The following is a 27919-nucleotide window of genomic DNA, read 5'->3' on the forward strand; positions in this document are numbered from 1 at the left end:
CCCAGGCATTTGGAAAATTTAGAAAGGATAAATATTATAGCACATGCAATCGATCCTATACCCGAAGCATATGCGACACGATTCATGCTATAAATTTTTTTTATTTGCCATGTTCTCACAATTCCAACTATGAAGAGGGATGCCGTAATCATAATCGAATTTTGAGAATGCAAGACATATAGAATTTCCTTATGTTGAACCATTCCAACATAACATTCATATATATCCTTGACTAAAGTTGATTAAAATCTCAATCTAAGCTTGTAGAAATTAGAATGAAGTATAAAATCCTCTCCCTTAATTATAGCAAAACAATTTCTCGAAGCTAATTGAAACTTTTGTTTTCTATAATTAACATTGCTAACTTGCAACACTTAACATAATAATCATGCTCCCACTAACATGATAATTATATCATAACACTTTATGTTCCCACTAGCTTTGACATGTACCCAGAAATCAGCTAGACTTCTAGAAATCAATACATTATTGACTTTCTTTCCAAAGTTCAGGCTTCTGATACGAGATGCTTTGATAAGATTTTACCAAAATCATACACCTTTCCTTAGATAGCTCACATGTGTGTCTAAACAATTATAAAGAGGGATGTCATAATCATAATGTTTAGACCTTTTGCCATTCTCACAAGTCCATGTTAGTGTGTCGGTTAACCACACGCACTCCACTAATGACTTTGACAATGCAAATATCACAATTGCTATCTACTTAAAATCTACTTAGTGAAAGCGTTTCCTCACCATCATTTTCATGAATCGGAGAGAAACCTTATGACACTTAGATTTTTATGGTGCATGTGTTCATATCCATGTGAATTTGTCAAAACCATAATCACACGACAAGATTAGTGACAAATCCAAACTCATATGGATTGAACTTGTTCAATCTTAATTTCGTGCCACCCGGCAGCACAAGGGCCTACCATTGCTTCCTGGTTGTTATGCAACCAATTGAGAACTCATAGAACTCATATGCAAAGTCAACTTTTAACTGGAATAGACACGGAAATAAGAATATGTCAACACGATAGGTTACAAACCTCAAGTCGTGGGCTAGTGATTAACAATACTCTTGATTAGTTCTTGAAACTATCTCAATATCTTTTAAGACTCCCACTGAACTCTTGACATATAATATTCTCTTGTCAAGAACCATTCCTTGACAAAACAAATATTCAAGAGTTAGTGCAGATTCTTATCAAGTTAAACACTTCATACATTTTGTATTAGTTGGTCTTTGTTTTATCCAAAACATCACAACTAACCAACTTCAAATGTACAAGAATAGGAAACATTTGACAAGTGTTATAAACTTTTTAAAGATTATGTCATGCAAGTTACAATCTTAGAGTATGACTCTAAGACTTGATTTTTGGAACGAAGTATGATTTATCTTTTGATTTAACCATTTCAACAATTCATGATTCCTCTCCTTAGCCAAACAAATGCACTAAGGTATCTTTAGAGGATCAATTGTGATATCGTTTTATAATCACTAAGATAATCATAAAACAAGATACTCAAGTACTCTCCCATCTCTTCAGATTGGAGAAACTTTTATCTTTCTGCCTAATTTGATTCTTCTTATCCGTCCTGTCATGCATTGAAACTTTTCCAATGCTTCACAATTACGCTTAAACTTGTAAGTATAACCATATTTACTAAACTTTAGTAAATCATGACGAATAATCTTATCGACCTTTGTAGTGGACTTGACCAGCGGACGACCTAGTGTACCCAATCCTTCAGTCCTTCACTTGACTCACACACATGTGAACAAGGAATTAGTCTTAATTTCCCAAAAATGAAAATTCTCACTCATCATACAATACAACTTGCATGATTCCAAGTTTCTATCCAACTGAAACTTGGGTGATGAGAATATTTCCTTATTTGGTAAATTATGACACTACCACAAATGAAAGAATCAAATCCATTTTCCAATATTTCTTATCAATTGAAACATATACACAACAATTTTTCACAAATGCCCATTTTAGGATACTTAATATAAATAAAATCAAAACCTTTTCTTTTATTTTAAAACTTGCGGAAAAATCTTATCCTTATAATGCAAATACATATGAAAACTATGTTGATATCTATTCCTAAGCAATTTATCGTAACTCTTAAGCAGTTGCTCGAAATTCTGATCATCGAACCATGCGATCGAGATCCATCTTCGCGATCACATCAGCATACTCTTTCTTTAGGTTTCCTTTGGTTCTTCCAAAACATCAAAATGTAACTTACATTACATCATGTATTAAGAATCTCCAAAAGAGACTTCATAGAGTTAGATAATGGACTTTACCTGAAGTAGAGTCAAACTTTTGACTTTACCAGATCTTTCAGGAAAATCTGGAAGCTTCGCAACCAATGCCCCTTCTTTTGGCAAAAGAAACATATGGACTATTTTGGAAATGGTACACGAGATTATCTCAGACTTAGCCTTTCTCTTTACCATTGGGTCAAACGACTTGACCATGGCCGATCCGTTTCCATTGGGAAGAGAAAGCTTTTCTGAACTTCCAATGTCACCATTGTCAATGTCCAAATGGGTTTGGGAAGTAGATCTTCCAATGTAATTTGCTTTACCAATGCTCCAAATCATTGTTGATTTAGCAGCATCAAGCAAATAGGTAAGATCACTAAGGGTCATGTCGTGATCTGTCATCAGGTAGTGACTGAAGAACCAAGTCAACAGCCAGCTACCTCGAGACTTCGACATCCGACTCTCCCGGCTTGCCAATATGTGACTTAACCTCCAATATGTAAGTACATATAGTCTTTGCTTGCCAATAGGGATTGAGTGACTTAGAACTTTCCAAGTCTTGAAACTTGTGGGATAGGGAGAATTATTGGAGGAGGTGGAGGAAGTGAAGCATGATTTCCAGTCCCATTAATGCACAACAAAGGGATTAATCTTTCACCTTGATTTCCATGTGGGATATCATCTTCAATAGGAAAGCTTGTTCCAAAAGATTTGGGAAGACCATAGTTGTCTTAACTAGACATCTATAATGGGATAAATTCAAGTTTAGTTGATTTAAAGTCCTTAATATAACACCCAATATGAAATATTAAGGCTAGGATCTGTTGGATTAGGTGTCTAAGCCCATAACTATAATTGGTATGTACTTGAATTGATAGCAGCACAGTCCTTTTGGGTTGCCCTCAACCTAGCAACTGGACAAGGAAATTATGAAAGGAGAGATATTAATTTATAAGATTAATAAATTAATATATATATATATATATATATATATATATATATATAAATGATTTATTAATATGTTATTGGATTAATATATTAATTAGAAATCATTATGTTTAATTAATTGTTAGCCAGAAATTAATCAGAATTGATTTTGGGGTTAAAAGAATTAATTATAAGGTGCAGGGACTAGTTTGCAATTATCTAATAGTTGAGTGGAAGGCTCTAGAACCCCCTTGGAAGAGGGTGGACGAAATCTTTAGGGGAAACCCTAATAATTTCGTCCATAGGGGCTTGGATAAGGCCCTTGGGTTTGCTTAGGCCCTAAGCAAAGGATAACTAGGGTTTCCCTTAAACCCTAGATCCCTCAGCTATATAAGGAGCCTCCTGGTTCATGTTTTTGGTACTTTTTCTTTTGAAGAAACCCTAAGGCCGAGATTTTGCATACTCCCTCTCCTCTCTCTTCTTCTACTTTCCTTCTTGCTAGTCATTGGGTGTGATTCCATTAGAGGCATTACACTTGTGGTGCTAAAGCTTCCAAGAAGATCAAGATCAAGATTAAGGGAATATCAATTGTTTGCTATAACAATTGAAAGGTATGTAAACCCTAAACCCTAGTTTGTTAATTTCGAAATTAGCCTCTCTCCTCTAGGGTTCTTGTTTTGCAATTCAAAGTTGTATGTTCAATAGTTAAAACATAGATCCAAAGTAGGTTGCATGTGAACTTAGGAATTGTTTTCTAGTTTACTTGTTGTACATAAAACCCATCAGTGGTATCAGAGCCATTGTTGTTCTAAATTGAATTGCTACAATTGTTGAATTGCAAATTAGGGTTTATAGCTATTAAACCCTAAAGGCCAAATTTTCGATTTCTAGGGTTTTGGATCAAAGGGTTTTTTCGAAAACCCTAGCCTCCAAAGAACCCTAATCGAAATTAGGGTTAGGGTTTTGAAAACCCTAGCCTCCTCCCTTGTAAATTTCGAAATATGCTAGAGGATAACTAGGGTTTCTTGTTTTTGGATAATTGTTACTTAATTAGATTAATTGGATAATTATCCTTACCCTATTTTTCGAAATTTAGAGGGATAAGGATTAGGATTAAATTAATGGATTAATTTAATTAGATAATCTTTACAAGATTTAATAATTTGATTAATAGTTAATTAAAAGATAAATATTAAATCTAGTTAATTGGTTTATTTAAATTTAAATTTAATAGCTTAAATTTCGAAATTTATAAACCCTTGAAGTTTTAAAATGTTTTAAAACACACCTTATATATATATATTATAATTAAAAGTTTAATATTATATATGTATAAGAATATGGTCAGTCAAATCGCTAGTATGCCTCATTCACGAAGCTAATCTATAAGGGGGTATAAGGAAACTGCCTATAAAATGGTAGTTGAATGGGTGTCCACTCTCACCCACCGCTTCCTTGATTAGTGGAGGGTCGTTAGCAGAACGGATTTGATAGGACAACTACTTCTCATTAAAAGTATAATGATATTAAAGAAAGTACTAGAACATTGTTTCCAAAATCCCAACTCTAGTTACTTTAGGAAAAATGTGAAAAGTATGTTAATCCATGAAATTGCACATTGTGCTTTATTGGTCGTTAGTGGAGCGTGTGTGGTTAACCAGCACACTAAAAGGCACCAATAAAGAGTAGTAATGGGTATCTCATAATTGTCATTTTGATGGAGCGTGTGTGGTTTACCAGCACATCAATAGTTAATGATAAAGACAATGAGGTTACCAAGCACATTTGCATGGTTATTCACATCTTGTTTGTGATCCTCGGCATCCCAGTCACAAATAGAAGAGCATAATCTGAGATCAAAACATGCCATTGAATAGTTTCAATGTATCTCAAAAGAATTAGGAATTTCACTTCGTTTGTTTCGTCTAATGGTGGAATTGGTGAATCGTCATTCACCTACCTTTATGAAATTTGCACTTGGATCTCGGCATCCCATTTCTAAGTTGTGAATCGTCATAGTTGGATCCTAACCTTGATATTATATCTTTGGGTTATTTTATTAAGGTATCTTGAAATCTAACTAAAACTTTCTTTTCAGATGTCTACTCCTGGAAACACTTCTGCTTCGTCCTCCTCCAACCAAAACTTCTCTTTGCTCAATATCTGCTCCAAAGTCGTTATGGATGGCTCAAACTATAACGATTGGATGCGCAACATCAAGATGGCTCTTCGTTTCGAGAACAAAGAATATGTTCTTGAAAAGGAGCTCAAAGAGCTTGATGAGAATAAAGCTACTCCTGAAGATCTTGCTGCCTACAAGAAACATTACGATGATGCTACCAAAGTGGCATGCATCATGGTGGCAACTATGTCCCCAGAACTGCAGAGGTACTATGAGGACTACTGGCCTTTCGAGATGAACAAGGACCTTATGGAAAAGTACCATAAGCGAGCTCGTCAAGAAAAGTTCGAAGTTGTCAAGTCACTCATGGCTTGCAAGATGAAAGATGGGGAGTCAGTTGTGTCACATGTGCAAAGAATGCAACGCTACATAGAGCGTTTGGTCAAGCTCAATATTCACTTTGATGAGGAATTGGCCATTGACATGGTTTTGAACTCACTTCCTGAATGTTATGGTCAGTTTATTCTAACTTACCATTTGAACAATAAAGAGCAGACCTTGGCCCAATTGCACAACTTGTTGCAGACAGCTGAGGCAGGGATGAAGGGTAAAAGTATACCTCCACACCTACGAGTACCCCTGTTTTGGCTATTGAACAGGGAAAGGGGAAAAAGAGGAAAGGTCCTCCCAAACAAAACTGGAAGAGCAAGGCTCAAGCTGGGTCATCTAATAATGGCCCAAAGGCTAAGCCCAATGGTTCCACTCCCCATGTTTCTGATCCAAAAGAGGCAGTTTGCTTTTACTGCAACCAAAAAGGGCATTGGAAGAGATCTTGCCCACAATATCTGCAAGATATCAAGGATGGCAAAGTGAAGCCATCTTCGGCAGGTATTTACACTATTTCTGCTAATAACTCATTATCTTCTCGTTCATGGGTCCTTGATACAAGATGTGGTTTTCATATCTGTTCTGATTTGCAGGGTCTAAAGGAAAGTGAGGAGATAGAGCGAGGAAGGATAAACCTGATCATGGGAAACAGAAAGTCTTCACCAGTAACCAAGATCGGAGTTTATCAGCTTCTGCTTAGTAATGATGTTAGATTAGATTTAATAAATTGTTGCTATTCGTCTGAGATGACGAGAAACATTATTTCATTTCATGCATTGTTCAGACAAGGTTTTACATATTCTTTTAATGATTTGAATGGTTCAATTTCTGTTTATAAGAATGGTGTTTTTATGTTTGAAGCTTTACCTTGTAATGGTGTGTATGAAACAGTGACTTGTGTTGATAGCCTAGGAAATAGTGTACTTAATATTGACTTGTCTAATAGTGTAGACAAGGCATGCTTGTGGCATTGTCGTCTTGGACATATCAACAAGAAACGCATAGCCCAACTCCAAAAGGATGGAGTGTTGGAATCATTTGACCTAAAGTCAGATGACATGTGTGAATCTTGTCTTTTGGGAAAGATGACAAAATCACCATTCACAGGGTCTTGTGAAAGAGGTGAAGGTCTGTTGGATCTCATACACACGGATGTGTGTGGGCCCTTCAGATCAACTACAAGAGATGCTAATCGATTCTATGTGACTTTCACTGACGATTATAGCAGATATGGATATATCTACTTGATCAAGCATAAGTCAGAAACTTTTGAAAAGTTCAAAGAGTTTAAGCATGAAGTCGAAAATCAATTGGGCAGAAAGATAAAGATACTTAGATCCGATAGAGGCGGGGAGTATCTTAGTATCGAGTTTAACGACTATCTGAAAGAATGTGGGATAGTCTCACAATTGACTCCTCCTAGGACACCATAGTTAAATGGTGTAGCTGAGAGGAGCAATCGAACCTTGTTAGACATGGTTCGTTCTATGATGAGTCGGGCTTCGCTTCCTATTCACTTATGGGGGTATGCCTTAGAGACAGCCGCCCACATCCTCAATCTTGTCCCTACAAAGAAGGTTGCCAAAACACCTCACGAAATGTGGACAGGGAAAGTTCCCTCGTTAGCACATATTAAAGTCTGGGGTTGTGAAGCTTTCGTAAGACGAGAGACTCACGACAAGCTAGCAGCTAGAAGTGAGAAATGTGTTTTCATTGGTTACCCAAAGCAGTCTTTTGGATATTTGTTCTACAGGCCTAGTGAGAACGTGGTCTTTGTAGCACGAAGAGGAGTCTTTCTTGAAAGAGAGCTCATATTCAAAGAGGACAGTGGGAGCACTATTGACCTTGAAGAAATTCAAGAGTCAGCCAATGAAGGAACCTTAGATGACACTAGCACTCAACCAGAGGAAACGGTTCCTGTTGAACCAATCGATAACTCATTACCTCTTAGAAGATCCACTAGGGTGAGTGTGCCACCTGAGTTGTATGGTTTTCATATTACTTCAGATGGTGACACATTCATAAGTGACAGAACACTGGTAAACTTAGATGAACCAGTCACTTATAAGGAAGCAATGGCAGGCCCAGAGGCTTCCAAGTGGAAAGAGGCAATGGACAGCGAGATTAAGTCCATGTATGACAACCAAGTTTGGAATTTGGTTGATAGTGCACCAGGTCGTAAGACAGTTGGGTGCAAATGGATCTTCAAGAAGAAGACAGACATTGATGGAAATGTGCACACATTCAAGGCTCGACTGGTTGCAAAAGGTTTCACTCAAACCCCAGGGGTTGACTATGATGAGACCTTCTCGCCAGTGGCTAAGATTAAATCTATTAGGATATTGCTCGCCATAGCTGCCTTTCATGATTATGAAATCTGGCAGATGGATGTCAAAACTGCTTTCCTTAATGGGAAGTTGGCTGAAGATGTTTACATGAGTCAGCCAGAGGGTTTTGTTGATGCAAAGTTCCCCAATAGAGTGTGCAAGCTTGAGAAATCCATTTATGGATTGAAACAAGCATCTCGCAGTTGGAATCTTTGCTTCCATGAGAAAGTCAAAGAGTTTGGTTTCTCTAGAAGTGAAGATGAGTTCTGTGTGTATATCAAGGCTAGTGGGAGTATAGTAACTTTTCTGGTGTTGTATGTCGATGACATATTACTCATTGGTAACGACGTTCCAACCTTGAAAGAAGTTAAGTCTTGGCTTGGAAAGTGTTTTGCCATGAAAGACCTTGGAGAAGCTGCCTATATTCTTGGGATTAGAATATTGAGAGATAGAAAGAAGAGACTAATTGGACTTAGTCAGAGCACATACTTGGATAAGGTACTAAAGAGGTTTAGTATGGAAAATTCCAAGAAGGGAGAGCTACCTATCCAGAGCAATACCAAATTGAGTAAGACTCAATTCCCGAGTACAGATGTTGAAATAGATGACATGAGTCGTGTACCTTATGCTTCCGCTGTCGGATCGATCATGTACGCTATGACATGTACTCGTCCTGATGTGGCATTTGCTTTGAGCATGGTCAGTCGCTATCAGGGAAACCCAGGTAGAACTCATTGGATAGCAGTTAAGAATATACTCAAGTATTTGCGAAGGACAAAGGACTGGGTCCTTGTGCTTGGTGGCAGTGACACTTTGAGAGTAGATGGTTACAGTGATGCCAGCTTTCAGACGGATAGAGATAACTTCCGTTCTCAGTCGGGCTGGGTGTTTTTACTGAATGGAGGAGCAGTTACTTGGAAGAGTTCCAAGCAAAATACGGTGGCTGATTCAACTTGTGAATCAGAGTACATAGCAGCAAGTGAAGCGTCGAAAGAAGCAGCTTGGTTGAGGAACTTCATCGGGGATCTCGGAGTTGTTCCAACCATCCAGGAGCCTATGGAACTGTTCTGCGATAATGAAGGAGCGGTTGCCTTGACAAAGGAACCGAGAGATCATGGTAAGACCAGACATATCGACAAAAAGTACCATTTCATCAGACATAGAGTAGAAGAAGGCCATCTTATAGTAAAGAGGGTGTCATCTGAAGATAACCCATCAGATCCTCTCACAAAGGGTCTGAGTAGGGCTAAGCATATTCAGCATGCTCGGAGCATAGGACTGAAAGATGATATTAGTTTTAGTAGTTAGATTAGTTTTTGAAACTTGTAACAAAGTAAATGTAATTGACTTTTGGTGATTAAATAATAAAGTATTATTTATAAGTTTGGTTTCTGCCTTTTGTCAATTGTTTATTATTGTGTTTCATTTTTGCATGTTTTACTTCCCGAATAATAAGATTATTCAAACTCCACAGTCACTCATACTTTTGGAAGTAAGTAGTGAATTAAGACTGTCATAAACTGGATTGTGGATTGTCTAAGGATAGATATGGCAATAGAATTGCTGCAACGTTCATGAGTACTCAGAAATTGAGATTTGAGTACTGGATAAACCCTCGCTCAGAGTATCACTTCATGGAATTCATCACGAGTAATACTGAGACGGTAATATCTTATAATCTTGAAACGAAGATATATGAGTTGTAATTTACAAGTCGGTTGTGCATTGGTGATACGAAAACGCATCAGTAACTTGGTGTTATAAAACGTATTGTCATGCATAATTTGATGAGTAAAAGATACAAGCATATGAGTCAACGTTTATTCGTTCCTTTTGCCCTAACAGGAAAAGCGATATATGTGGGCCCCTCGATGATTTGGTGTTGACTTATGTGTTGGGCCCAGCCAGGACTAAATTGATGTGTTCGATTAGAAGTCCTTCATCATCACAAATCAGGAATCGGGAAACATAGATTCTGGACAAACAGATTGATTACATTCCATGTCTTTTGTCTGGGGATATCAAGCAGAACGAAGGGTTATATGATCACTTATCTTAGGACACGTAACTGACTGGGTCAGAGTTCGGCAGCAGCTTTTGGAAGCTACAATTTGCTGGTCAAATTTAGAAGGCATACTAGCAATTATAGTTACAGACTTATCCAAGTGGGAGACTGTTGGATTAGGTGTCTAAGCCCATAACTATAATTGGTATGTACTTGAATTGATAGCAGCACAGTCCTTTTGGGTTGCCCTCAACCTAGCAACTGGACAAGGAAATTATGAAAGGAGAGATATTAATTTATAAGATTAATAAATTAATATATATATATAAATGATTTATTAATATGTTATTGGATTAATATATTAATTAGAAATCATTATGTTTAATTAATTGTTAGCCAGAAATTAATCAGAATTGATTTTGGGGTTAAAAGAATTAATTATAAGGTGCAGGGACTAGTTTGCAATTATCTAATAGTTGAGTGGAAGGCTCTAGAACCCCCTTGGAAGAGGGTGGACGAAATCTTTAGGGGAAACCCTAATAATTTCGTCCATAGGGGCTTGGATAAGGCCCTTGGGTTTGCTTAGGCCCTAAGCAAAGGATAACTAGGGTTTCCCTTAAACCCTAGATCCCTCAGCTATATAAGGAGCCTCCTGGTTCATGTTTTTGGTACTTTTTCTTTTGAAGAAACCCTAAGGCCGAGATTTTGCATACTCCCTCTCCTCTCTCTTCTTCTACTTTCCTTCTTGCTAGTCATTGGGTGTGATTCCATTAGAGGCATTACACTTGTGGTGCTAAAGCTTCCAAGAAGATCAAGATCAAGACTAAGGGAATATAAATTGTTTGCTATAACAATTGAAAGCTATGTAAACCCTAAACCCTACTTTGTTAATTTCGAAATTAGCCTCTCTCCTCTAGGGTTCTTGTTTTGCAATTCAAAGTTGTATGTTCAATAGTTAAAACATAGATCCAAAGTAGGTTGCATGTGAACTTAGGAATTGTTTTCTAGTTTACTTGTTGTACATAAAACCCATCAGGATCCAACAACCTATTTATAACCGGAAGAGGGATGTCGTAATCCAAGCTATAAAATAGTTGAAGGTAGGTAAATGATGATTTACCAATTTCCACCATGAAAACGAAATATAATTAAGTTTTAATTGGATTTAAAACTCCTAGATCTTTTGAGATACATTGAACTTTCAATGGCATGTTTGAATCTCGATTGTGCCCTCTCAAGTTTGTGACTGGGATGCCGAGGATCACAAACAAGGTGTGAATAACCATGCAAATTTACTTGGTACCCTTAACTTTATCACCTAATTGATGTGTCGGTTAACCACACGCGCTCCACCAATCTATGATAAACATTAATTTACCCTTTGCCATACATTGTCAGTCCCATGTTAGTGTGTCGGTTAACCACACACGCTCCACTAACGACTTAACATAGGTGCAAAGTGAAATTTCATGGGTTAGCACCTTTTCACATTTTCCTAAGTAACTAAGATTGGGAATTTATAAGTGTTTAGTTACTTAGTATTTATCATTATACTTTTAATGAAGGGAGAATTATAGTCCTTATCCTACCCGTTCGACTAACGACCCTCCACCAGTCAAGGAAGCGGTGGGTGAGAGTGGACACCCATTAAACTGCCATTTTATAGGCAGTAACCTTATACCCCCCTTATAGACCGGCTTCGTGAATGAGTCCTACTAACGGTAAGATTGACTTTATCTTATACATATCTATATAATTAAACTTATAATAATAGTATAAGGGTTTAATTTTAAACTTTTAAAATTCTAGGGTTTGATTTGGAATTAAAGCATTCATAAGCAAAACTTTACAAATTTCAAAACTTGAGGGCAAGTATTGAAACTTTTCAATTACTCTTGGATTTTCATAAATGTGACTTTTCATATAACTTGAGGACAAGTTACAAAAACACATTTTATGAACTACTTTTAGATCAATTTGGATTGAAAACAACTAACATATATTTTTTCCATTAATCTAAATTAACTCATAAAACAAGGTGACACAAAAAAACTTGGTAATCCATAACTTGAGGACAAGTTATGGAGTCCATACAATGTCATTAAGATCAAGAATTACACTAACAAACAATTTGCACATAATTCCTATGATCTACCAAAACTCATAAGCATGAACAATCCATATCAACAATTTTCAAGAATCATATAAACATATATAAAACTTGAAACTTTGATAATAACTTTGAAATTGGTTTACCATAATTATTACCACATCAAAAACAGGTTTTATAAGTCCAAAACAGTTTAAGGTAATGATTCTAGACCAATTCCAGCCTTAAAAGTCGAAAATATGTTGTCAGGGGCTTCTACTCGTCGAGTGAATGAACCTACTCGATGAGTAGGATGAATTTCTTCATGGACTCGGTGAGTCCATCAGTGGACTCGGCGAGTCCAGTGCCCAGGAAGCCAGAATTTTCGATTTTTAAGCTATTTCAGCATGTATAACTTGAAAACAAGCCTAGGCTCTGATACCACTGTTGGGTTTTGAGCATTCTAACACTCCTATGGTGTACATGCAACCCTAAATACCTTGGATCTATGTTTTCTCTATTATACATGCAAATATCAATTTTCCAAGGTATTACCCTAACTAGCATACAATCATATGTAATAGGATAACCAAACTAGATAGAATACATACCTCTTTGTTGTAGCTTGATTCCATGAAGCTTAAGAGCCTAGTGCCCCAAGTGTGACACCTCAAATGGTTCACACAACATCACCAACATCTTGGAATAACCATGAGAAGAAGATACTAGTCTTGTTACTCTATGAAATCGGCTTGCCCTCTTGTGTATGCACTAGTGCCGATTTCACCAACCAATGGGGTCTTTATATAGTGTGCACATTAGGGGTACACCATGTAACCCATGACTTTACCCATTCCTTATGCTCCATGGGTTTTAACCTCCATGGAGTATCCATGGGTCACCACATGGGTTAAACCCAACATAAGGAATCATGGATCATAAGCCCACATATATAAGAATGAATGATTTACACAATCAATCCCTATATATTTAATTAGTCTCTTTTGATCACTAAATTAATTCCAAATTAATTCTTGATCAATACTAATTAAATAATATGATTTCATATTAATATATTAGAACTTATAATTTATTAATATGTCACAAATATCATCTTCTCACAAAAGGTATATCCCAATGTTCCGATGTCATGCAACCCAAATGGACCATGCCGGGTCGGGTCAACCATTGTAACTAGTGTTAAAGTAATAAAGAGAAATTATTTGAATATTATGTGCATTTAATTATTTTTAAAGATGTAATAAAAATGATCGTCAAGTCCCCCCAGTCCGATGTTATTGGTACGCGTCCAATGACATTGGACTGGACTCAGTCATATAAACCATGTGTCATCAAGTCCCCCTAGTCCAATGTGATTGGATTGCTGACAAACGGATCGGACTAAACAAAGCACTAATGCATCAAATAAAAAAGAGAACGACCGAACCTCGTCGACGAGAGTCATGGTGATGTACCATGAGCCAAACATGGGTTGGCTGGATGATCTTTCCTTGTTAGGAGTATGATCCGGTCGGTGAGATGCAACGTAATTGTTGCTGCCATTATGAAGAGCAAGGTTGTTGATGATGTTATGCGGAGCGGGGATGCTATGCGACAATGATGACAATGAGGCATCGAGCCAAGGTAGCTAAGAAGCGTAAGCTCGCCATTAAGTCCCTGAGACTGTTACCCGACGCAATTGTTGCTGTCATCATGCAGCAAGGAATGTCACCGATGACCATCTATATAGTCTGCTTTACGTGATTATTACTATATCAATACACGACGAAGTTGTTGGCATAAAAAGTAGCAAAAATCTTCGTCCGAGATAGATGTTGTTAAACCGATAAGTTGCAAGGTTCTTGACCATATAATAGGTGGCAAAGGTTCTGGGAGCTGGGCGATTAGGTTGCTAATAGGGGTTATGCAATGAGGCTATTGCCAAAAAGCCAAGCCATAGAGACGTTGAGGGATAAGCGATGATACTATAGGTAGGGGATGCGCAGCAAGACTGTTGTCAAGAGCCAGGCAACAAAGATGTTGAGGGACACACGGCAAGGCTACATGTAGGGGTTGCACAGCAAGACCGTTTCCGAGAGCCAGGTACCAGAGGTGTTGAGGGATAAGCAGTGAGGCTATAGGCAGGGGTTGCGCAGCAAGACCGTTTCCAAGAGCCAGGCAGTATAGGTGATGAGGGATACGCAGCGAGGCTATAGGTAGGGGTTGCGCAGCAAGACCGTTTCCGAGAGCCATGCAGCAGAGGTGTTGAGGGATACGTGGTGAGGCTAAAGGTAGGGGTTACGCACCAAGACCGTTACCGAGATCCAGGCAACAAGGATACTGAAAGGTTGTAGGTAGCAGGGATGCTGTCATGATAACATTCTTGTTGAAAGCTAGCCTTACTGTAGTAGGATGTAGTGTAGAAGACGCTTTGTTGATTTTCCGAGCACAAGGAAACCATGATGATTGTGGGAGAATAAACACCAAGAGTGCGGTGCTGGATGGTATAAGCTTATGATGTGCGCCTTACGGTGCGCGACAATACACGACTTATGTTGCGCGGCTTGGAAGAATAGCTTGGGTTTAGCACCCAACGATCATGGATATGTTACATGGGAGAGCATCGCATACAGATCGGGATTAGCAGCCAGCGATCGTAGATACATCATGCGGGAGAGCATCGCGTGGGATCATGTAGGAAAAGGTTTCGAGCCTTTGAGCCTTGTTGGCGGAGCATGTCGCTGGATTCAGGCTGAGAAATCAAGCGACTCAAGGCAAGGATGTTGAACCTTACAGGAGGAGCTCGTCGCTATAATGAAGTCGAGCTAAGAAGCCAGGCGACTCAAGGCAAGGGCAATGAACCTTGCATGCGGAGGTTGATGCTATAATGGAGTCAGGATGAGAAGCTAGGCGACTCAAGGCAAGGGTGGTGAACCTTGCATGCGGATCTTGCCACTATAATGGAGTCAGGCTAAGAAGTCAGGCGACTTAAGGCAAGGGTGCTGAACCTCGCATGCGGAGCTTGCCGCTATAATGGAGTTGGGCTGAGAAGTCAGGCGAATCAAGGCAAGGGTGCTGAACCTTGCATGCGGAGCTTGCCGCTATAATGGAGTCAGACTGAGAAGCCAGGCGCCTCAAGGCAAGGGTGCTGAACCTTGCATGCGGAGCTCGCCGCAATAATGGAGTCGGGCTAAGAAGCCAGGCGACTAAAGGCAAGGCTAATTAACCTTGCATGCGTAGCTCGCCGCAATAATGGAGTCGAGATGAGAAGCCAGGCTAATAAAGGCAATGGTGTTGAACCTTGCATGCAGAGCTTTCTGCTATAATGGAGTCAGGCTGAAAAGCCATGCGACTCAAGGCAAGGGTGTTGAACCTTGCATGCGGAGCTTTCTACTATAATGGATTCGGGATGAGAAGCCATGCGACTCAAGGCGAGGGTGTTGAACCTTGCATGCGGAGCTTGCCTCTATAATGGAGTCGGGCTGAGAAGCTAGGCGACTCAATCCAAGGGTGTTGAACCTTGCATGTGGAGCTTGCCACTATAATGGAGTTGGGCTGAGAAGCCAGGCGACTCAAGGCAAGGGTGTTGTACCTTGCATACAGAGCTTGCCGCTATAGTGTAGTCGGGCTGAGAAGTCAGGCGACTTAAGGCAAGGGTGCTGAACCTTGCATGCGAAGCTCGCCGCAATAATGGAGTCGAGCTAAGAAGCCAGGCCACTCAAGGCAAGGGTGTTGAACCTTGCATGCAGAGCTCGCCGCAATAACGGAGTCGAGATGAGAAGCCAGGCGACTCAAGGCAAGGGTGTTGAACCTTGCATGCAGAGCTCGCCGCTATAATAGAGTCGGGCTGAGAAGCCAGGCGACTCAAGGCAAAGGTACTAAACCTTACAGGATTGGGTTTAGTGGCCGGCAATCAATGTGTCTGACCCGATTGATCACTCCGGGATGAAGTGTGGTGGTACCTGATGCTTTGCTGCATCACTAGCTGAAGTGACGATTGGTGCCTCATCTTCTAATGATTTTGTCGAGAACTATGCAATCAGGCTACTGAGAATTGGACGATGGAGCTGCTGAGAACTGGGCAGCGAGCTACTTAGCAGTAGATGAGTGATAGATTCATTTTATTACTTATTTTCCTAGTTTATTTTAGTTCATTCCATCTCATTTTAGTTAATCTTCATGCATATTTTCTCTTTTTGTTATTTTTCATCTTTATCAGGTACTTTCTAGTCTTTTGAGCTTAATTGAAGGATTTATCAAAGACTATTCAACATGGATGTATGGAAGGAGTGTGGGACCTTTGGAAGCTTGAGGTTTGCTTGTGGACTTCAAGTGGTGTGATTGGGCTTGTTGTCAACATGAACGAAGGAACAAGTTGGGCTTAATTTTGGATGAAGAATGATGATGATGATGATGTGAAGAGATTTGAGCTATAGAAGATCAAAGGAGCAATGGACCATCTTGGAAGAGTTTAGAAGGCATAATTGGGCTATCAGGAACTTACACATATGGGATGGACCATGAATGAAAGGAGTAATCTAAAAGTTCCATTTAAATGGGCCAAAGAGCCCATTCAGCAAGACCCACACGGTCCGCGTGGATCCACAAACGGGCCACATGGATCGCGTTGTGAAGAAGCCAAATTTTTGCATTGAGCCTCTATTTGGGGAAAGTTGGTGGGATCCTTTTGGCTAACTTTTGTAACCGAGTTTTGACTACTTTTACTGGAGTTTTGAAGCAAAGAAAGGGGAAGAACTCTTGGATGAAGAACACATTTTGCTCTCTAAGAAGACTTTGAAGATTTGGAAGCTTGGTGCATTTTATTTCATCTTTCAATCTTGAACAATGTTTGGTATCTCAAAACTACTTTTTATTTCTTTAATCTTAGCCATGCTTGGCTAGATTTATGTTTGGTTGATTTTGGTTTGACCATGGATGATTAGTTTCTTTGAAGACTTCATATTATCTTGTGTTTGAAATTTATGGAAATGTTTTCTAGTCAAACATCTTCTTATGTTTATTTATCTTTGATCGTGAGCTTGGATGAACGAATGCTTACTTTGTTGACTAATTTATTGGTTAAGTAATGGACCCTCAAATTAGTAAGCAACAAATGGTTTTTATGTTTTTTTTTCATTTCATTTAAACCATGGAAATGTTTCCTCCATAATGATAATCTAAGCATTTGATTGTCTTTTGGACTTGATGACTCTTAAAACTTAATGCTAATTGATTTTCACAAGATTATATGCTTCATTGGTTTTGTGACTTTAATTAAGGAAATGTGTTTTGAGCTCCTCTAACCATTTTAATAACAAATAAGAGTTGAGGTGATTTATACTTATGAATTTCTATAGCTAAGTTAAATTAAATCACAAGTGTTGTTCCATTTTGTCTAATGATAAGTCAACTAAGATATCCATGTGGCGTATTCCAAAATCAACCGACTTTCCTTCATTGATTTTAAATCAAAATCTTATTTGTGTTGAATTGTCTATTTAAATTTCAATGTAACTTTAATTTTATTTCAAGTATTTCTAAAGACCAACACCCCCATCTTTACTTTTATTGTCACTTTACAAGTATTTTTACAAAGAGATTTTCATAGAGTTATAAAATTGAACCAATATCCGTTGATATGATCCCTTTACCATTATACGCTATTTTGTGTGCAAGATTTAGGGTTATTAATTTTGTTTGCCTCGTTAACCACCAAATTTTGGTGCCGTTGTCGGGAATTGGTTTATTTTAATCAATTTGTTTCTCTATGCCCAGATCTCAATGTATAGGTGCTTTGATTTATAATCAGGAAATTGAAAAAGAAGGAAGGCATTTGGCGAAGGAAAAAAAGAATAGAACGTGGTCAAACTTCAAACCCTAACGGGGATTCGGAGGTTGAAACTGTTTCCTCTAGTGACACCGAACCAGATTCTAGCCCCGACCGTCGCCAAGAAATTCCCGAAACACCACCCTTACAACAAAATCCACCCATATTAAACCAAATTGCAATGGCGGACGGAGAAGAAGCTCCTAAAAGAACCTTTAGACAAATGATGGAAACCGATGTTACACAAACTCCAACCGGTATCAATTACCCCGTTTTGGAAGGAGGTTCGGAATTGACGTCAAGTTTAGTTCATCATCTTCCAACTTTTCGTGGATTAGAGAATGAAGACCCACATAAGCACTTGAAAATGTTTTATATCATTTGCACTAGCATGAAGCCACAAGGGTCAACCGATGACCAAATCAAATTAAGGGCATTCCCTTTTTCATTGGCCGATAGAGCAAAAGATTGGTTATTTTATCTTCCACCGGGGTCAATTAACTCATGGACCGATATGGCAAGAGCTTTCCTTTATAAGTTCTATCCCTCTTCAAGAGTCTCAAGTCTTAGAAATGAGATTTGTGGAATCCACCAAGGTCAAAATGAGACTTTCCATGACTATTGGAAGAGGTTCAACAACTTGTGCTATAGTTGTCCACAACACCAAATTTCAGAACAACTCCTCATTCAACACTTTTACAAGGGAATGTTACCAATGGAGAGAAGATTAGTTGATGCCTCAAGTGGTGGAGATGTCTTTAGCAAAACTCATCAACAAACAAGACAACTCTTCAACACCATAGCCGAAAATTCCAAACACTTTGGCCCCCGCCAAGACATGAAGAGGGACACGCCTCAAAAAATCAATGAGGTAGTAACAACAAACCTTGAATCTCAACTTACAAACTTGACATCCGTTATCCAAAAGCTAACCATGGGACAAACTGCACAAGTGATGGTTTGTGGAATATGTGCAACAATAGGACATCCTACGGATATGTGTCCCATCCTTCAAGAAGATTCAGAACATGTGAATGCCACGAGAGATTTCCAAAACTACCACAACAAACCATCCGGTTATCAAAATGCTTACAATTCAAGTTGGAAGCCAAATCCCAATATGAGCTACAACCCAAGACCATTGCCTCAAAATGCATTGGTTTGACCTTATTACCCACCACAACAACCCCATTACCAACATTCACAACCCCATTATTAATCCAAACCACACCCTCCACATCATCACCAACAACTTCCTCAATCTCAACCAAGTAGCTTCGGAATGTCTCTTGAAGACATTATAAAGTCTCTTGCCACTAGTACCCAACAATTCCAAAAAAGGACAAGAACTAGTATTTCCAACCTTGAAGCGCAAGTGGGAGATATAGTTACATCTTTAAGCAAGTTTGAGTCCCGTGGCAAACTACCTTCTTAAACCGAAAATAATCCTAATCTTAATGTAGTAACCTTGAGAAGTGGTAAAAAAACCAGAGAGAGTAGCTTAAAGAAGAAGTCAAGGGAAGATGAGGAAGAAATAGAGATCACGCCCATTGAGGATCCTATTGTCAAGAATGATGCACAAGCCAGAGTTCCAAAGAAGACCACTCCTCTAGTGACACCGATAGCCACTCAACCACCATTCCCCTCCCGACTTGCAACCTAGAAGAAGGATACGGAGAAGAAAGAGATCTTGGAAACCTTCCGAAAGGTGGAGTTAAACATTCCTTTACTTGATGAAATCAAACAAATCCCTAGATATGCAAAAAAAAAATTTAAGAACTTTGAACCATCAAAAGAAAATTGAAGGGGAATGAAAAGATTTCAATGAATGAAAATGCATCCGCGGTTTTGCAAAGAAAACTTCCACCTAAATGCAAAGATCTGGGAATGTTTACGGTTCCTTGCAAGATAGGGGATGTCACTTTTAGTAGTGCCATGCTTGATCTTGGTGCTTCTATTAATGTCATGCCCTATTTGGTATATGAATCGTTAAACTTTGGCCCTTTAAAGGAAATCGGTGTCATAATTTCACTTGCGAACAAATCAAGTGTTTTTCCTAGGGGTGTCCTAGAATATGTTTTGGTGCAAGTGAATCAATTGGTCTTCCCGACGGATTTCTATGTGATTGATTTAGAGGAACAAGTTTCCTACAAATCAGCTCTAATCTTGCTTGGAAGACGGTTTTTTTAAAACGGCTAGGACAAAAATCGATGTGTATGCGGATAGTTTAATAATGGAATTTGATAGTAAAACAATAAGCTTTAATATTTATGATGCTATAAGATATCCTAGTGATGTTTCATCCTTGTATTTTGTTGATGTTGTTGAACCACTAACCCAAGAATTGTTTGAGTTGTCTAATGGTGACATGTTGGAGATGATTTTAAGCAAATGATTTGATTGTGGGAAACTAGCCAAGTAATTGAAGCTCTATTCCCTAGACCTGGAAATTGAAAAGTTTGTTAATAATTTGGAGGTCAAGAAAACTACACACTTTAGTGTGAAGCAAATCGAGTTACCTCAAACTCACACAAAATTATCACCTTCCCTTGTTCAACTACCAGAATTGGAATTGAAGGTCCTACCTCAACACTTGAAGTATGCATACTTGGGAAAGAACGAGACTCTTTCGGTCATCATTTCTACTCATTTAACCGAATTTGAAGAAGAGCAACTCCTCAAGGTTTTGAGGGACCACCAAGAAGTTATGGGTTGTACAATTGCAGATATCAAAGGATTGTGCCCCTCCACTTGCACGCACAAGATTTTGATGGAGGATGAATGTAAACCAAGCCAGGATGCACAAAGAAGATTGAATTTGCCTATGATGGAAGTTGTAAAGAAAGCAATATTGAAGCTTCTTAATGCGGGAATGATCTATCCAATCTCGTATAGCAAGTGGGTGAGCCCGGTGCAAGTAGTACCGAAGAAGACGGGAATCGCGGTGGTCGAGAACAACAAAGGTATTATGGTCCCCACTCGTGTGCAAAACAGGTGGAGAGTATGTATTGACTACCGCAAACTCAATGCAAGCACAAGAAAATACCATTTTCCATTGCCTTTCATTGATCAAATGTTAGAAATTTTGACCGGGAAGTCTCATCATTGTTGTCTAGATGGGTATTCCGGTTTTCACCAAATCCCGGTGGCACCGGAAGACCAAGAAAAGACAACTTTTACATGTCCATTTGGCACTTTTGCATACCGGAGAATGCCATTTGGATTGTGTAATTCCTCGGCTATTTTCCAACGTTGCATGGTTAGTATTTTCTCGGAATACGTTGAAAACATAATTGAAGTTTTTATGGATGATTTTACGGTATATGGAAACTCCTTTCAAGAATGTTTGACCAATCTCACCAAGATTTTGAAAAGATGCATTGAAACAAACTTGGTTTTGAATTTTGAAAAATGTCATTTTATGGTGATTCAAGGTCTTATTTTGGGTCACATTGTGTCAAAGAAAGGAATCAAGGTAGATAAAGCTAAAATTGATGTCATTCAAAGCTTACCTTACCTGAATTGTGTTCGGGAAGATCATTCTTTTTAGGTCATGTGGGTTTCTACCGAAGATTCATCAAGGATTTCTCAAATATAACAAGACCAATGTGCCAACTCTTGCAAAAGGAGGTTGATTTCGAGTTCAATGAGGCGTATAAAGAAGCTTTTGACAAGCTCAATGAGTTACTTACATCTGCCCCCATCATACAAGCACCAAATTGGGATCTCCCTTTTGAGATCATGTGTGATGCGAGCAACTATGCTATAGGCGTTGTTTTGGGTCAAAAGAATGGAAGATCCTCCCATGTGATCTACTATGCATCAAGAACACTAGACAATGCTCAAAGCAACTACTCTACCACGGAGAAGGAGCTATTGGCCATAGTGTTTGCTTTGGAGAAGTTTAGGCAATATCTACTTGGCACCAAAGTTATTATGTATTCGAATCATGCAGCTCTTAAGTACTTGAAGACAAAGAAGGATGCAAAGCCAAGACTCATCCGGTGGATCTTACTATAGCAAGAATTTGATTTGGAAATTCGGGACAAGAGTGGATGGAAAAACCTTGTTGCCGATCATCTAAGTCGAATCATTTCAAACGAAACTCCTCTCCCGTTGCGGGACGAGTTCCCGGATGAGCATCTCTTTTCCCTTACTCAATCTATTCATTGGTATGCCGACATACTTAACTTTTTGGTCACGAAAAGGTATCCCGACACATTCACACGTGCTTAAAAAGATAAATTAAAAAGTGATGCAAAATATTATGTGTGGGATGTGCCTTATTTGTGGAAACATTGTCCCGATCAAATCATTAGGAGATGTGTACCCCAACAAGAACATCAACCATTTTGCAATTTTGTCATGAACTTGCTTGTGGGGGACACTTTGGACCTAATCGAACTTTGAGAAAAGTTCTTGAATGTGGATTATTTTGGCCAACCATGTCACGCGATTGTTATTTATTTTGTAAAAGTTGTGAACAGTGTCAAAGGACGGGGAATATTTCTCAAAAGAACCAAATGCCACAAAATCCAATCCTTGTTTGTGAAATTTTTGACGTATGGGGGATTGATTTTATGGACCCGTTTCCCGTCTCATTTGGAAACATTTACATCTTAATCGCGGTTGATTATGTTTCTAAATGGGTTGAGGCCAAAGCCACAAGATCGGATGATGCCAAAACGGTTATCGACTTTTTAAAGTCTAATATCTTTGTGAGATTTGGTGTGCCTAGGGCATTGATTATTGATCAAGGGATACATTTTAGCAAAAAGATGATGGAGTCTTTATTGAAGAAGTACAATGTGACCCACCGTGTCTCTACCGCTTACCACCCTCAATCAAACGGTCAAGCGGAGGTTTCAAATCGGGAAGTGCAGTCCATCCTTGAGAAAACGGTGAACCCAACAAGAAAGGATTGGAGTTTGAGGCTTGATGATGCCTTATGGGCCTACCGGACCGCTTACAAGACCCCCATAGGCATGTCCCCATTTAGATTGTTTTTTGGGAAGCCATGTCATCTTCCCGTGGAACTAGAGCATCGTGCATTTTGGGCAGTCAAGCAATGCAATTTCAACATTGATGACGCGGGAAGGCATAGAAAGCTTCAACTCCAAGAGTTAGAAGAGTTAAGGATAGACTCTTATGAGAATACAAGGATATACGAGGAGAAAACCAAGGCTTTCCACGACAAGTCCATCACCCGAAAACATTTCAAGCCGGAACACAAAGTCTTACTCTATTATTCCCGTTTAAATTTGTTTCCCGAAAAATTGAGGTCAAGATAGATAGGTCCATTCGTTGTACTAAAAGTCTTTGAACACAGAGCGGTTGAGATCCAAAGTGATGACACGGGGAAAATCTTCAAAGTCAACGGGCATTGTTTGAAACCTTTCTATGAGGGTTTTAATGCAAATGTCCTAGATGTCATCCCTTTGGATGCCCCGGTGTACTGAAATCGCGAAAGAAAGATGTTTCGCCAAAGATGTTAAAGAGGGGCATTTTCGGAAATCATTGTGCTTTCATCTCTTTCTAATTCAGAATAAATGTTTTAGCTAAAACCGTTTTTCGTTTCTAAGTTCTCCTTCCTTTTGAAGTTAAATAGTGTTGAATTTTGAAGTCACGGGGTTCATTTTGGTCAAGCATGGAGGTTTTGGATTTTCCACGAAAAGGGGTTTACAAAAGGTCCGTGTCTGATCCTCCATCCACGTGAGCCTGATCGCGTGAAAGTAACAAATCAGAATCACTTCAACACAATCCACACGGACCGCGTGGCACAAAAATGGTTTGCGTATACTCGACCAGTTTGTCCGTGTCATTCTTCAAAATCAGAACCCTTTCAGCATCACTCACACGGACCGCGTGTACTTGAGAATCGTCCGTATGAGGTTTTGACTCGCGTTGACCCGGGTGTTGACCAGGTATGACCAAAAATTAAGCCCTTTTACCCTACATCCAGCCGACCCATCTTCTCCACTTCTCCATTTCTTCTCTCTTTAACCTCCATTGAAGAACCTTCATCTCAAACACTACGTCAAACCACCGGTCGGAATTGCATGAAATTAGCGGCATTCTCTCCCATTTTCCGAGCTCTACATTTCCCATCTAAATTTTTCCCTAGTCCACCCCCGAAATCGCCAGCACCGACCACCACCCACTTGCCGGAAAATTCGATTTTCCGGCCACCTCCGACCACCTATATAAATTCCGACACCACCATTGTTTTCCTTTTGATCTAGGCTACAAACCCCACTAAAAATATTTCTCAAAGCTCACCAGAAAATTTCGCCGGATTTCAAAGCATTGTCAGAATTTTTGGGTTTTTGCGGTAAATTATTTCTCATGGGCTATTGAGTAAAGCTTCAAGCTTGGGGTGGAGCATTTCAAGACTTTCAAATTCTGAGTTTTCACGCGCTATATTCGATTTTCAGAATTCGTGGTCACCAACGGGTACATTCTTTCCTTGACTTTAAATAATTCGTATGCATATTTTAAATGATAACTTAGATGGCATTGCATCTAGTGAGTCTAGGAAATATATTTTGCATTGGTTGTTGAACCATTTTGGAAGTCTACAGGGAGTCGATTGGTGAATTGAATTGCATCGTTATCTGTTGGAATTGTTGGTCCGTGTGGGTTGCAAATTTGTTTACAGGTTGGTCATGTCCACTTCAAGAAAGCGTTCGGCTGCAGCCCGAGGCAAAGCACCAGATAGGGGACAAAATGAGGAACCAAACATTCCAAGGTTCCGGGACATGAAAGCAGTTGAAAACTACAAAAAGAGTTTGCCTAGGAAAGTTGATTCAACCAAGTTTGTATGCGAATCCACACTCACTGAATTGGGAGTTCTCGATGGGGTTATTCAATTGTTCCGTAACATCAGGTGGGAGAATTTTCTCAATCTCATGGCACATACATACCAGCTTCCTGCTAGAGAATTCATTGTTGACTGTGGGTTAGACAACAAGAGAAAAAAAGTTGCATTCCAACTTATAGGGGAGCCGATGCTCCTCGATTTCGCAAGGGTAAATGACATCATGGGCTTGCCTTCCACAAACACGTTCGCGACTTTCGATTCACCGCCTTCCGAGTTCAACCATGAGACTTTTTGGACAGAAACTACCAGCGGGATCTTTTCTTGTGTCGGTCGCGATAAGGAAACCTCCATCATTCACCCATGCCTCTGCATTACCCATCGTATCTTGGTGTGCATTGTCTTTGCCCGAAAAGAAGTCGGTCAACTCACGAAGATTGAGCTGTTTTTCCTTTGGTGCATGACAAGACATGCAAACCCTCCGATTCTGGATTTCGCCTTGTTCTTTTTCTACAAAAGTGCCCTCATGAAAACTAAAGTGTCCGATGATATTTTCATTGGAGGATTTGTTACCCTTTTAGCCCGCGGTCTTGACATCGAGCTCCCAGACGACCACACACCCGTAGACAACAAAACTCTTTTGGATGTCCGAGTTCTAACAAACATGAAGCACATCTGTCGTCGAAGTGGAGGCGGTTTCACATGGTTTTGTCCTCAAGGGGTCGGATATCTCATTCTTCCCGACCCTCGAGTCTCCAACTTCACTTTCCACGATCGCACTCAGTGGAGACTCGAGAGAACCATCACCTAGACGATTAGCGAGGACGCACTCCATGCCCAGGACGATGATGAGATATGCATGGATGACGAGTCCGACGATGATCCCGACCATGGTCCCCAACAAACCCAACCACAAGCGCCCCCTGGATATAACCACCTTCCCCCCAATTTTGTCGAACAGTTCGAGGCTCTTTGTGTCTCCAACCAAATCATGCCACAACAGATGCATCATATGTGGGGCTGGCACCAATCACAGAACCATTTTGAGAACATACCACTTCCTCCTCCATATCCATACCCTCCCCCCACTCATCCTTATCCCCCTCCACCTTACCCTTACCATTACCCTCAATACCCCTATCCTCGTTCCGACCCCCCGATTTAGGTACCTTCTCCATTCCCCCAAGCATTGAGGACAATGCTTATTTCTAAGCTTGGGGTGGGGTATTTCCTTTTTCTTTTTGCTTTCTCGTGCATTTTAGCTAGGATTGCATAGCATTTTAGCCTTAATTTGCATTCACTTTTTTAATAAATTTCCAAAAATATTTTATTTTCTTCTTTTCCACTTTTTATTTTTGCGTAACATTTAGCTTAGGACATTAGCATACATGCATTTTTGTTATCCGTTTATTCTCACCTCTTGGATGCCATGTAACAGGGTCATAAGTATTGAATCATAGATTGGTACTGGGTTTTGTTGTGGAATTCCTTGTGCTCGACAAGTGGGACACATTTCGATCCTAAAAGGACCACTTTTTGAACTCCTTGTGTGGGGTTCAGATGCAGGTAGTTTGATTGGGTCTAGGTGGGGATGGAAGTGGTCATCCAGAAAGATGCGTGCAGGCAAAGATTAGCCTGGTAAGGTATTGTGAAGATCTTGAAGAATCGTGTCTCGGTTTTGGGGGAAGTATTCCTTAGTACACCCGAGTCTCGCCCGAGCCTTACTTAGTTAGTTTCTCACCACCTTTTTAGGTTAGGAAATTTTTTTAGGGGTCTAGAAAAGATAGATAGTTAAGTTTGTTCATCACACCTTACATTGATGAACTTTGAGATAGGTCCCCCAATTCACATTTTTGGGACCACAGTCTTTTTGGTAACACCCATTCTTGAGTCATTCCCCATCCATTTTAGTAGATCTTGGCACACTGTCACTTATCATTAGGTATTCATTTTTAGCCCCTACCTATGGTGCAATCTCTAAGCCAAGAAGAAGACAAACAAATGAAGAAAATTAGAAAAGCAAAGCCACAAAAAGAAACAATAAAAGAAGAAGATTCGAAGAGACAATAAAAACAAGAAAATTTGAAGAAAATAAGCAACACAAAAGAAGAATAAGAGATCAAGTGAAGATTCAAGCTCATGTTTTCTAGTAAAAAAAAGATGACAGAAGATAGAAGACCGAGAGAAGAAGTTCAAGATTGAAGACTTAGGTTTTCTTGTGTCTAGTTCTTAGATTGAGTCATTTTTATTTTGTTTTATTTTATTTCTGATTTTTGGTGAGAAAAGGCTATGAAGGTGAGACGGTAGATCGTAAAGGACAGTACAAGGGAGAAACCTTCGAAACCGGATGTTTTCCCGGAGGCCGTTGCTGCAAAAACCCTATTTCGTTATTATACACTTTGGCCTAATAGATGTAGGAATCATCGTGTATGGGGACATCTTTCTTTCATGCATTATGGTCTGCATCGGTGATGTAAAGTGCCCCCACTAGGCGCATCCCATGTTTCCTTTGTCTAGCACATTCTGACGGCTGCCACATCCAGACGAAATCTATTCGCTCATCAAGTGGTTCGGGAATGTGGTTTATGGTTCTAAAGTGGGGAACACTCAGATAACACGTAGGGTCCATGCAAGGCTGACTCTGACTATGTTGACTGATCTTGACCAGGTTCTATGGTTCTGTCCATTCTTTTTAATTTTAGGATAGTTCATCCCAAGTTCACTTTTAGTCTTGTCTTACGTGAGGACAAGTAAGGTTTAATTTTGAGGTGATTTGATAGCTTCATTTTATTACTTCTTTTCCTAGTTTATTTTAGTTCATTCCATCTCATTTTAGTTAATCTTCATGCATATTTTCTCTTTTTGTTATTTTTCACCTTTATCGGGTACTTTCTAGTCTTTTGAGCTTAATTGCAGGATTTATCGAAGACTATTAAACATGGAGGTATGGAAGGAGTGTTGGACCTTTGGAAGCTTGCGGTTTTCTTGTGGACTTGAAGTGGTGCGATTGGGCTTGTTGTCAACATGAACGAAGGAACAAGTTGGGCTTAATTTTGTATGAACTGATGGGTTTTGAGCAAAAGAACATCCTATGTGCACATGCAAAACCCTAAAGCTTTGGATCTA

Source organism: Lactuca virosa, chromosome 4 (assembly GCF_052849685.1).
Source record: "Lactuca virosa cultivar CGN04683 chromosome 4, Lactuca_virosa_CGN04683_v6, whole genome shotgun sequence".
In the NCBI taxonomy this organism is placed as follows: Eukaryota; Viridiplantae; Streptophyta; class Magnoliopsida; order Asterales; family Asteraceae; genus Lactuca; species Lactuca virosa.